The following is a 12,500-nucleotide window of genomic DNA, read 5'->3' as shown; positions in this document are numbered from 1 at the left end:
GCACACATGACCAAAGGACTGGGAGTTTATGGGGAGTGATACGTCGGCAGGGCATTCAGTTCTGGATAATTTTTTTCAAGAATTTGCTAAGTTGATTTTCATGACGAGGTCTATTTAGATCAAGACATTTCACGTTTTGTTTTTTCGTTTTTAAATTTTTGGGTTTTTAGCTCAACTGAGCTGAAAGCTCAAGTGAGCTTTTCGGATCGCCTGTTGTCCGTCGTCTGTAAACGTTTTACATTTTTGACTTCTTCTCCAGAACCACTAAGCCAATTTCAACCAAACTTGGCCAAAAGCATCCTTGGGTAAAGACATAGTGCAGATTCAAGTTTGTTCAAAGTATGGCCTCCGGGGGTTAGGTTGGGATCACAATAGGGGATGAAAGTTTTACATACAAATATATAGGGAAAATCTTTAAAAATCTTCTTCTCAAGAACCATTGGGTCAAAGAAGTTGACATTTACATGAAAGCTTTCTGATATAGTGCAAATTCAAGTTTATAAAAATCATGGCCTCCAGGGGTAAGTTGGGGCCACAATAGGGATTAAGGTTTTACATGCAAATATATATGGAAAGTCTTCAGATATGGGCCAAGGTGACTCAAGTGAGCGATTTGGCCCATGGGCCTCTTGTTTTTTGTTTTTTTTTATAATTCCTTTGTTGTTGTTTTTTGTTTATTTACCTTTTTATTAATTTTTTTTGTTGGTTGGTTTTCCCCCCATCTGATACAGGTGAAGAATATACGCTATGCCTTAATTGGACATTTTAAAAGTGAAGGAAGCAAATGTTTATTGAATATGTATTTTTGGTATCTAATGTATTAAAAAAGATGACTTCCTTAAAATCAGAACCAGATCCATAGTTGCGGAACCAACATGTGAAACTCGCATAATTAGATATCTACTAGATGCATCATCATAAACCCTTATGTTAGCAAAGTTCAAAGGTACATAAGAGACACTAGATTTTCTGAACACATTCCCGAGAAAGTCAACACAGAATCAATTTTAGTTTCATTTGATGTGACCAACCTCTACTTAACATTCTAAGATAAGTCGCCATAGAAGAAAGGATTCTTAGATTTCCTTTTGCATGACAGATTTTAAAAAATATTTTAAAAAGTCTAAAATTAATTCTAGAGAACGATTTTATGCATTTTAATGAAATGGTTTATAAACAAAAGTTAGGCACGGCAATGGGAACCAAAGTTGCGACGACTTGTGCAGCACTCGTTTTAGGATTTTTAAGAAGAAAAATTGTACTCTACTGCTAAAGAAAAATTCGGACAAAACTTTGAAACTTTTAGTAGAACATCGTGGAAACGCTATCATGTAATCCAAATGGGTTATATATAGATCTACAGGTATACAGAAAATTTTACAAGAATGTGGTTTAAATTATATCGGGATTTTACAATATGCAGAAAATGAAAAATAGCTGATTAGTGTTATCAAACAAACTCTGAATGATCAATTTCAACAGAAATGGGTTTCTGAATGTAATCCATCAGGAAAAGGTGTACTTTATGATTTATTTACTAATAGTATTTTTACGTTGAGAAGTTGTCTAGAAGTCAATGTACCAATATATGTTATTCTTACATTAGCAAAATTTCGAACAAGTAATCACAGGTTACCTATTGAGACAGGCAGATGGAGTAGTGTGTCCAGAAACCAGAGAATTTGTACTTTATTTGAAAATGAGGTTGGGGATGAGTTTCATTATATCATGACCAAATATCATAAAATTCTTTAACTTGTTTTCATGTAAAAAGTTATTATCTATGAGTAATATTTCTTAATTCATAAATATAATTAACTAAAGAGTTACCCTTCCAGGTTAAAAATTATAAACTGTATAATCTTTCATGCATTGTATTAACTGAATTCTTTAAGAGCCACGGTGGTAGAGCTCTCTTGTCTACGGCCGAACAGTCTTGTTTGAACCATGGTTGGTGGCCAAGATCAAAGTTATTTGTGAAAAAAGTTGAAAATATATTTGTCCAGGCAGGGATTGTTTTTATGGAGAAACATTAGGAGAGCACAGACCGCCGATAAGTGACACTAAAGGAAAATCAGATTTATTTAATATTTATTTTTGTTCCCAATCAGTAGTAAACGACGAAAATATTGAGTTACCCTACGATGACAATCCTAGTGACATAAACACTCTTTCAAGCATAGTAGTTTCTACTCAAGACGTTAAAGATGTCTTGGAACCACTCGATACAAACAAGGCCACTGGGACGGATTGCACCAATCCTACTTAAACAAGCATCATCAACTATTGCTTTACCTTTAAATAAGTTTTACAATTCATTGCTTCATAGGTCTAAAGTCCCAGACCAATGGAAAATAGCAAATGTTATCCATGTATTTAAAAAAGGCAATAGTAGCATCGTCAGTAATTACAGGCCAATATCTCTAATAGGCATTATTGGTAAATGCATGGAAAAGTGTGTCTTTAAAAATATTTATAGAATTTTATTCATACCAATGCTATTCTTATGACACATCAATCTGGCTTTAGGTCTAACGACTCTACAGTCGATCAATTACGTATTTATTACTAGTGACTTTTATAAGGCACTCGATCAGGGAAAAGAAGTTAGAGTTATATTTTTCGATATAAGTAAAGTCTTTGACAAAGTATTGCATAAAGGGTTATTATACATTGTAAGCTTGAAAAAATTGGAATTCGTGGTGAATTACTCGCTTGGTTTACCTACCTACCTACCTAGTCCTTGTTGCGCCCGTGGGCACATAGGGCAAGGACTAGTTTCTTCCACTCCTCTCGGTCTTTAGTAACCTCGCTTGGTTTAGAAGTTACTTATATGATAGGAAACAGTACGTCGTTATTAATGGTAGTAAATCAGACATAGGATACATTAGGTCTGGGGTGCCCCAAGGGAGTATACTTGGTCCTCTACTTTTTCTTATTTATATAAATGACTTGGTCATAGATATTGCATGTGTGGTCAAACTGTTTGCTGATGATACATCACTATATTGTTGTCGATAATGCAGACACTTCAGCATCTCTGCTTAATGAAGATCTCGAAAAAATCAACAAATGGTCAAAACAGTAGCTTGTATCTTTTAATCCCACTAAAACAGAATGTCTAACTATATCTAATAAGGTCGAAAAACCTTTCCATTCTTCATTGATATTTAACGATGTTTATCTAAACGAAGTCGAATCTCATAAACATTTAGGGGTCATTTTCAGCAGTAATTTATCTTGGCAAGTCCATATAGACGAAATAGTGAAAAAAGCATATTCACGCCTGAGTATATTGCGAAGGGTCAAATTTATCTTGGACAGGAAAACTCTACAAAAAATATTTTTTTCATTTGTAAGATCCGTCCTAGAATATGCTGACGTTATATGGGACAATATACCAGAATATTTAGTTAATAAAATTCAAAACACACAGAAGCAGCCAGGAAAACATAAAGTTAGAAGCAGCCAGAATAGTTACGGGAGGTAATAGACTAGCATCCAGGCATCTTCTATATAAGGAAACGGGATGGGATCCATTGTCAAAGCGCAGAGAAAATCATCGACTTATTCAACTCCACAAGATATACCATAACATGACTCCCAATTATCTAAACAACATTATACAGTCTCTGAGAAATCAAGGCTACAACACAAGAGCAACTAATTCACTGCAAGAAATCAACTCTAGAACCAAGCTATACTTTAATTCATTTTTCCAACTACAATAAGGAAATGGAATGCACTTCCTCGAAATGTCCAATTTTAAAATCCCTCTCTATCTCGCTTTAAGAAATAGCTTAATACAAGTGGCATTAATATTCCAAATTCTTTTTAATTAGGAACCAGAATCGGACAAACTCTTCATGCAAAATTGGGAGTATATAGAATGCAGTGCTCTTAATCTTCACATGTTTCAAAGAAAATTATGCAATTCACCCCTTTGCATTTGTGGAGAAGTAGAAAGTATTGATCATTTTCTTTTACGCTGTAATATGTACTCAAGAGTTGGGACCAATACAAATCTGACACTGCCATATCCACTTAATGTAGAATTATTGTTATACAGTAATGAAAATTTATCTGAAAGTGAGAACATTTTTTATTTAGCCCAGAAATTTCTTGTTGAAAGTAAAAGGTTCTGAGCCTACCTCTAAAAGCTGTTCTACTATATCTACATGTAATACTGTCATATTGTATTTAAAATATACTCATGTGCACCACGGGTGTAATAAGTAGAAATCCTGTGTTTACTACTTATTCATCGTCGGTTACCCACGGGTGCTTCTATTCGATTCTCTCCATCATGAGGGAGCGTGAGTGGACTCAAAACCGTGGTTTGCGACGATGCTACTTATTGTTTATATGGCATAACTCTACAATTTGTTATTTCAACTTTGTCTACAGTTTATATTTATTTGATCTGTATCGACACATAAACGTGTTATTTTTCTTATAATACTCAACATTCCTGTATTATTGTAATAATAAGTAAACGACTTATTTTACTTATAATACTCAACATTCCTGTATTATTGTAATAATAAGTAAACGACTTATTATACTTATAATACTCAACATTCCTGTATTATTGTAATAATTAGTACACGACTTATTATACTTATAATTTTCATTCACCTCTTACTTGTAAGATATTGACATTGTAAACATTATTATAGAATTATTTACTAATAAATATTATTTAAACTAAGTAGGCTTTTGCTGTGTTTATGTGGGATTTCCTATTATATGATTAAACAACAATGTAATTCGATTATTAATTAAATGAAATACACCAGTGATGAGACGTTTTTGAAGATCTTAATTTTGGGGTAATGCTTTTCCATTGAATTTTGAAGTAAAAAATTGTGAATAATGCAAAAATGATGGTGATCTCATAGGAAAATTTTGTAATGAATATATCAGTATGGGCTTTTGTTTTAGCAATATCAAAACACAACACAGGGTTTTGACACAATCTGAGCAGACTGGTATATATAGTATATAGTTTGCTCAGATTGTGTCAAAACCCTGTGATAACAAATAGTGTTAAAAAAATCTATTACAATTTTTAAGGGTTGGTTGGTTGTATTTTGTTTTAATAACGTCCCGCTCGATAATTTTTCACTTATATGTAGACGTCATTGCTGATGAAGGGCTGCTATAGATGGTTTTCATATGACGTATTTTGACCCCGAGTTATTCCCCTTGGCCGCCATCTTGTAGGTCAAACTGGTGGATTTTCCTCTTTGGGCAACCAATTTCAAACATGTAAGGCAGAACTATATGGGGGGAAATATTTGCAATATTGCAATTATGAAGTAAAAGATGCATTAACAAATGTATATTAATAAGAAAAACAGTTTATCTCCACCTCACTGACCAGAATAACAAGGCTGATTTTGGTTGAATAATGGAGGAATCCGGGCATGTTAACCTACAATATGGCGGCCAAAGGGAAATAACTCTTGCTTAATCGCTTCGATGGAAAACCATCTATATTTAGGCCTATGCTCGGCGCTTTCGGCCTTTGAACAGGGGGAGATATTTATCGTGCCACACCTGCTGTGACACGAGACGTCGGTTTTTGCGGTCTAATCCAAAGGACCGCCCCATTTAGTCGCCACTAACGACAAGCAAGGGGTACTGAGGACCTATTCAGACCTGTTCTGAGAGTGCATGGCAATACATATTCTCTTTAGGGAAGTCGAGTAGGCATAGCCTCTCGACTTCTCTAAAGAGAATAGGCAATACATAGTCCCCTACCGGTTACAAAAATCACTGTACCATATCAATATTCAAAGTTCATTATGTAGGTTATGGTAAAAGGTAAAATTGGGGAACCGGGATAGGCATGGTTGGAAATCAACTGCTATTCGAGTAAAGACTACACCAGGAAAAAAGACAAATTTATGATTAGGTTTAGGTCTTTAACTAAGTCAATAAACTGTGACATGTAGATAATCATGAATAATTTAGCTATATTGTCGTATTACTATGTTGGAAGTTTTAATGAGTGTAGTACTCTTATCTACAGAGATAAGAAACTTGGATGTAAACTAACAATTCATGCTATTTTTCCCCAAGTCCAGGGGCCATAACTTAATGAAAAATCAACGGACCGAGACGAAATTCAAACTTGATCTTTAAAGCAATGTACCAAATATCAAATGAATATCTGCAAGCACAGCAAAAACAAGAGACGCATGGGCCACATTGCTCACCTGAGTCACCTTGGCTCATATTTAAAGATTTTTCCTATAGATCTATATGTATTCGCATATAAAACTTTGATCCCCTATTGTGGCCCCAACCTACTCCCGGGAGCCATGGTTTTCAAAAAACTGAATCTGCACAATGTCAGGAAGCTTTTATGTAAAGGTAAACTTTTCTGGCCAGTGATATTTCAGAAGATTTTTAATGATTTTCCCCAAATTTTGATCTCCTACTGTGGACCCATCTTACCCCCGGGGACCATGATTTTCACAAACGTCTCTGCACTATGTCAAGTAGCTTTTGTGTAAATGTAAACTTCTTTAGCCCAATGGTTCTTAAGGAGAAAATTTTTAAAGATTTTTTCCTATTAATTATTAGTTATGTAAAACTTTGATCCCCTATTGTCGTCCCATCCTAACCCTAGGAGTCATGAGTTTAACAAACTTGAATCTGCACTATATCAAGAAGCTTTCATGTAAATCTCAGCTTTTCTGGCTCAGTGGTTGAGAAGAAGATTTTCCCTATATATTTGTATGTAAAACTTTGATCTCCTATTGTCGCCTCATCTTACTCCCAGTGATCACGATTTTAACAAACTTGAATCTACACTATGTCAGGAAGCTATCATGTAAATTTCCAATATCCTGGCCAAGTAGTTTTTGAGAAGAAGATTTTAAAAGATTTTTCCTATATATTTGTATGTAAAACTTTGATCCCCTATATTATGACCCCATTCCAACCCCCGGGGACCATGATTTGAACAAACTTGAATCTGCATTATGTCAGGAAGCTTTCATGTAAATTTCAGCTCTTCTGGCTCAGTGCTTCTTGAGAAGATTTCTAAATGAGCTGACCCTATTTTTGCATTTTTGTGATTATCTCCCCTTTGAAGGGGGCATGGCCCTTCATTTGAACAAACTTGAAACCCCTTCACCAAAGGATGCTTTTGGTCAAGTTTGGTTATAATTGGCCATGGGGTTCTGGAGAAGAAGTCGAAAATGTAAAAATTTTACAGACGGACAACAGGTGCTCAGAAAAGCTCACTTGAGCTTTCAGCTCTGGTGAGCTAAAAAGTCTGGAAAACAGATAATTCATGCTATTTTTCTAAGTCCAAGGGTCATAAATTAATGAAAAATCAACAAACCGAAACGAAATTCAAACTTGATCTGTAACTTGTTATGGCAAAGCAATGTCCCAAATATCAAATGAATATCTACAAGTACAACCAAAAAAAGTTCGAAAAACTGATAATTCATGCTATTTTTCTAAGTCCAAGGGCCACAACTTAATGAACAAGAGGCCCATGGGCCACATCGCTCACCTGAGTCACCTTGGTCCATATCAGAAGACTTTCCATATATATTTGCATGTAAAACCGTAGTCTCTATTATGGCCCCAAACCTACCCCTGGAGGCCATGGTTCATGATTTTAACAATTTAGAATCTGCACTATATCAGGAAGCTTTCATATAAATCTCAGCTTTTCTGGCTCAGTGGTTCTTGAGAAGAAGATTTTTAAAGATTGTCCCTATATATTTGTATGTAAAACTTTGATCCCCATCCAACCCCCGGGGGCCATGATTTTAACAATTTAGAATCTGCACTACCTAATAAATCTTATCTATAAATTTCATCTTTTCTGGCCCAGTGGTTCTTGAGAAGAAGATTTTTTAATGACCCTACTCTATTTTTACCTTTTCTTGATTATCTCCCCTTGGAAGGAGGCCTGGCCCTTTATTTTAACAATTTAGAATTCCCTTTACCTAAGGATGTTTTGTGCCAACATTGGTTGAAATTGGCCCAGCGGTTTTTGAGAAGTAAAAAATGTTAAAAGTTTACAGACGGACGGAAGCCGGAATAAGGGTGATCAGAATGGCTCACTTGAGCTTTTAGCTCAGGTGAGCTAAAAATCAATGGACCAAGACGAAATTCGAAATTGATCTGTAACTTGTTATGGCAAAGCAACGTACCAAATATCATATAAATATCTACAAGCACAACCAAAAAAAAGTCCAGAAAACTGATAATTCATACTATTTTTCTAAGTCCAAGGGCCATAACTAAGTGAACAAGATTTCTACACGTAGCCATGTCCCCCACCGCCGCAAAAAAAGTCCCATAACTCCTGTAAAATTTGTCGAATGAAAATAGCGGCACAATATGATCAACTACATATGGTGACTAACAATCCTACAAAATTTGAATGAAATCTGGTGAGCGGTTTCGGAGGAGTTGCGTCCACAAAGTGTTTCTATAGTGTAGCATATACAAATTCAACAAAGTTTCATAACTCCTATAAAAATTGTCGAATCAAAATGACGGCGCAATATGATCAACTACATATAGTGACTAATAATTCTACAAAATTTGAATGAAATCTGGTGAGCGGTTTTGGAGGAGTTGCGTCCACAAAGTGTTCCTATAGTGTAGCATGTACAAATTCAACAAAGTCCTATAAAATTTGTCGAATCAAAATGGTAGCACAATATGATCAACTACACATGATGACTAACAATCCCACAAAATATGAACAAAATCCATTGAGTGGTTTCAGAGGAGCTGCGTCCACAAAGTGTTCCTATAGTGTAGCATGTACAAATTCAACAAAGTCCTATAAAATTTGTCGAATCAAAATGGTAGCAAATATGATCAACTACACATGATGACTAACAATCCAACAAAATATGAACAAAATCCATTGAGCGGTTTCGGAGGAGTTGCGTCCACAAAGTGTTCCTTTAGTGTAGCATGTTCAAATTCAACAAAGTCCCATAACTCCTGTCAAAATTGTCGAATCAAAATTCCGGCAAAATATGATCAACTACACATGGTGACTAACAATCCCACAAAATATGAACAGCGGTTTCAGAGGAGATGCATCCACAAAGTGTTCCTATAGTGTAGCATGTACAAATTCAACAAAGTCCCATAACTCCTGTCAAAATTGTCGAATCAAAATGGCAGCGAAATATGATCAACTACACATTGTGACTAACAATCCTACAAAATCTGTTGAGCGGTTTCTGAGGAGTTGCGTTCACAAAGTGAAGTGGGACAGACGGACGGACGCACGGACACCGGTATTTTTAAGTCCCCTTCCGCGTTGCGGTGGGGAACAAAAATCAACGGACCAGGACCATATTCAAACTTGATCTGTAACTTGTTATGGCAAAGCAACATACCAAATATAAAATAAATATCTGCATGAACAGAGAAAAAAGTCCAGAAAACTGGACTGACGGACGGAGCGCAAACCTAAAGTCCCCTTCGACTTCGTCGGTAGGGGACTAATTAAAATTATATGTTAGATCCGCTCATATACTAGTGCAGTGAGCATGCGAGTGGATCCAACATCTTATTTTCAAAAGATAGTAGAATGAAGAGCAATTTTCATCAGAAGTTACAGCACACTGACTATTCTGAATTCTATAATTTAACCAAGATCTGCAATGTGTGTGTAATTACAAAGTTTGAGAAATGTTAAAGGTACATGGACACGATTTGAGCCGAAAATTTTCAAATTTTAATTTTCCATCTTTAATGTTTAGAATGCTTAACCAAGGTATTTCTAATGGTTAACAAAAATTTGAATATCAGTTGTCAAGGTACATGAGAGATATAGAGCTCACAATTCTTTGTAATGTAAACAAGGCTCGTGCCATGTTTTTGTTTACATAGGTTAAATATACAAGTAAAAGTTTCATTTAAGGTATCCCATCCATGAAAGCATTTATTTTCACAAAAAGTCAATTAACATCTGTAGCACTAAATCTTTTGTGAAAACAATATGCCTGATTTTTAGCGAGATAAAGATGGCAGAGAGTAGATGATGCCACATCTATCAGTAGTGAATTGGATTTTTTTGTCAGAGTTATATCCCCTTGTAGAAAAAATTAAATATTTTCATAATTTGTATGGTGACCTTTACTTTTCTTCGCATGTTTTGAAAGACCATGGTAATAGGAATCTTTTCACCAAGCGCTTTCTTTGGAAATTATATTCTAATTGACTTTATATGTCAGAAATGTGTTTTTCTCATAGGGATTAATGTTAATCTAAATTTATAACAGATATTTCTTACATGTCTTGTCAATTTTGAAAATTCTTCTGGTGAATCACTGTGTATGTTATCTTTAATTTGATACCAAGTTTTGTATTACATAACAATTAATTATTGGGGGAAAAAATGGGGGGTTTGTGGATTGGATACCTTAAAGCAGTTTTTCAATTCACAAGTTGATTCTGATTCCAATTAAATAGTTTTTAGTACATCTCATTTTGTTTTAAACATGCTATTTTCTATCATTCCATCTATATGTAAACAAAAACATGGCATGAGTCTTGTTTACATAATAAAGAATTGCAAGTGCTGTATCTCGCTTGTAACTCAACAACCGACATTCAAATTTTGGATGACCATTAGAAATACTTTAGTTTATAAGCATTGTAAACAATAAAAATAGAATAATAAAATTTTAAAATTTTCAGCTCAAATCGTGTCCATGCCCCTTTAAAGGCAGTGATAGATAATGCTAGGTTCCCTCTGAATCAGGTGGTGATAAAACCACAAGTTTTATATCTAGGGAAAACAACAGAGGTACATACGTGTACATGTGTACCTCCCCTTCTTAAGTAATCACCATCCAAGTAAATCGGTATATTGTGGAATGAAAATTTCTGCAGTTAATCTGATCAAATACCTAGACTTACAGATGAACGCAAGAATAAACAAAGAGGCCCATGGGCCTTAATGGTCACCCGAACATGCATGCACCTTTTTTCATTCTTTAGAAATCATTGTTACCTTTGTGCTTTTTATATACATGTAAATTCTCCCATTATTTGAACTTTGTACTTGATGATAGATATATCGGTATAACTATTGTACACAATTGATAATTTAAGAATTATTTCTTTATAGAATAAATTCTATCACTCCATAACGAAATCAGATTTACTATAAAAGCTCATTAAGGTAATCCTACAGTTTGCCTGCTTGAACGTTGCATTTTCAACATATCATCAACTAAGCTCCATGCTGGGAAATGAACAGTCATAAATTTCACATTGCTCCTTATAATCCAACAGTTTGTCTGCTTGATGTCCAGCAGTAATGAATTTCTACTGCATTTTTCAATACACAACGTTTATGACCGATCCAGCCCCATCCTGTTACCTGAACCCTTGGGTCATGAATTTCATAATTTTGGTAGAGGGTTCATTGCTTATAATAACCATGCCAACAGTTTGACTGCTTAGAGTCCAGAAGTAAAGAAGATTTTTTAAGACACATTGTATACATGTAATGCATTTTCAATATATGATCAAATTAGCTTCACCCTGAGGCATGGACCTTGAACCCAGGGGTATTGAATTTTACAGTTTTGGTAAAGAGTTCATTGCTTTTTATAATTATGCGATAGTTTAAATGTTTGATGTCCAGGAGTAAAATAAATTTTTAAGAATACATATATTGTGATGGTTTTGGCCACACCCCTCAGACCTTAGGGAGACAGAATCCATGAAATTCATAAATTTTTGTTCCCCTTCACTCATGTAGATGTTGTATACCGAAATTGTTTCAGCTGTTCCAGAAAAGAAGCTGAAAATGTTAACACCCAATGCCCACAGGACAACTAACAGCACCGAACAAATATCCCCACATAGGTCAACTGACTGAGAGACATAAAAAAGAAATGAAATATCCCCACATAGGTCAACTGACTGAGAGACATAAAAAAGAAATGAAATATCCCCACATAGGTCAACTGACTGAGAGACATAAAAAAGAAATGAAATATCCCCACATAGGTCAACTGACTGAGAGACATAAAAAAGAAATGAAATATCCCCACATAGGTCAACTGACTGAGAGACATAAAAAAGAAATGAAATATCCCCACATAGGTCAACTGATTGAGAGACATAAAAAAGAAATGAAATATCCCCACATAGGTCAACTGACTGAGAGACATAAAAAAGAAATGAAATATCCCCACATAGGTCAACTGATTGAGAGACATAAAAAAGAAATGAACTTGGAATGAAGTATTTATTGTTTCAGCAACAATATACTTAAAAATGACAATGATTCAACATATGATCAAAACCACTTGCACTCATAAAATGAAAACTATATAATAATCACGATCCATGTCGCGTGTATCACAGGCCTTTATGACTTCATGCCCCCTGTGATTCAATCTACTTGTAATATGATAAGGAAGTAAACACCACCTTTAATATCAATACAAGTATTCAGGAACAAAGCTGTCACAGTTTTA

The 12,500-nt window shown here is 34.9% G+C and overlaps 2 protein-coding genes across 4 annotated transcripts in view; one reads left to right on the top strand and one right to left on the bottom strand.

Moving 5' to 3' along the window:
- LOC125671923 (uncharacterized) overlaps window positions 1-12,500 on the top strand; it is a 118,734-nt gene that overhangs the window by 78,623 nt on the left and 27,611 nt on the right. The window lies entirely within an intron of this gene.
- LOC125671940 (uncharacterized) overlaps window positions 12,258-12,500 on the bottom strand; it is a 17,365-nt gene continuing 17,122 nt past the window's right edge. The window contains exon 9 of the mRNA XM_048907939.2: window positions 12,258-12,500. This exon is cut by the window's right edge and continues 578 nt beyond it. The gene's annotated coding sequence lies outside the window, so the exon portion shown is untranslated.

Source organism: Ostrea edulis, chromosome 4 (genome assembly GCF_947568905.1).
Source record: "Ostrea edulis chromosome 4, xbOstEdul1.1, whole genome shotgun sequence".
In the NCBI taxonomy this organism is placed as follows: Eukaryota; Metazoa; Mollusca; class Bivalvia; order Ostreida; family Ostreidae; genus Ostrea; species Ostrea edulis.
Note: the sequence above shows the minus strand (reverse complement) of the source record. Positions and strands in the feature narration are given on the sequence as shown.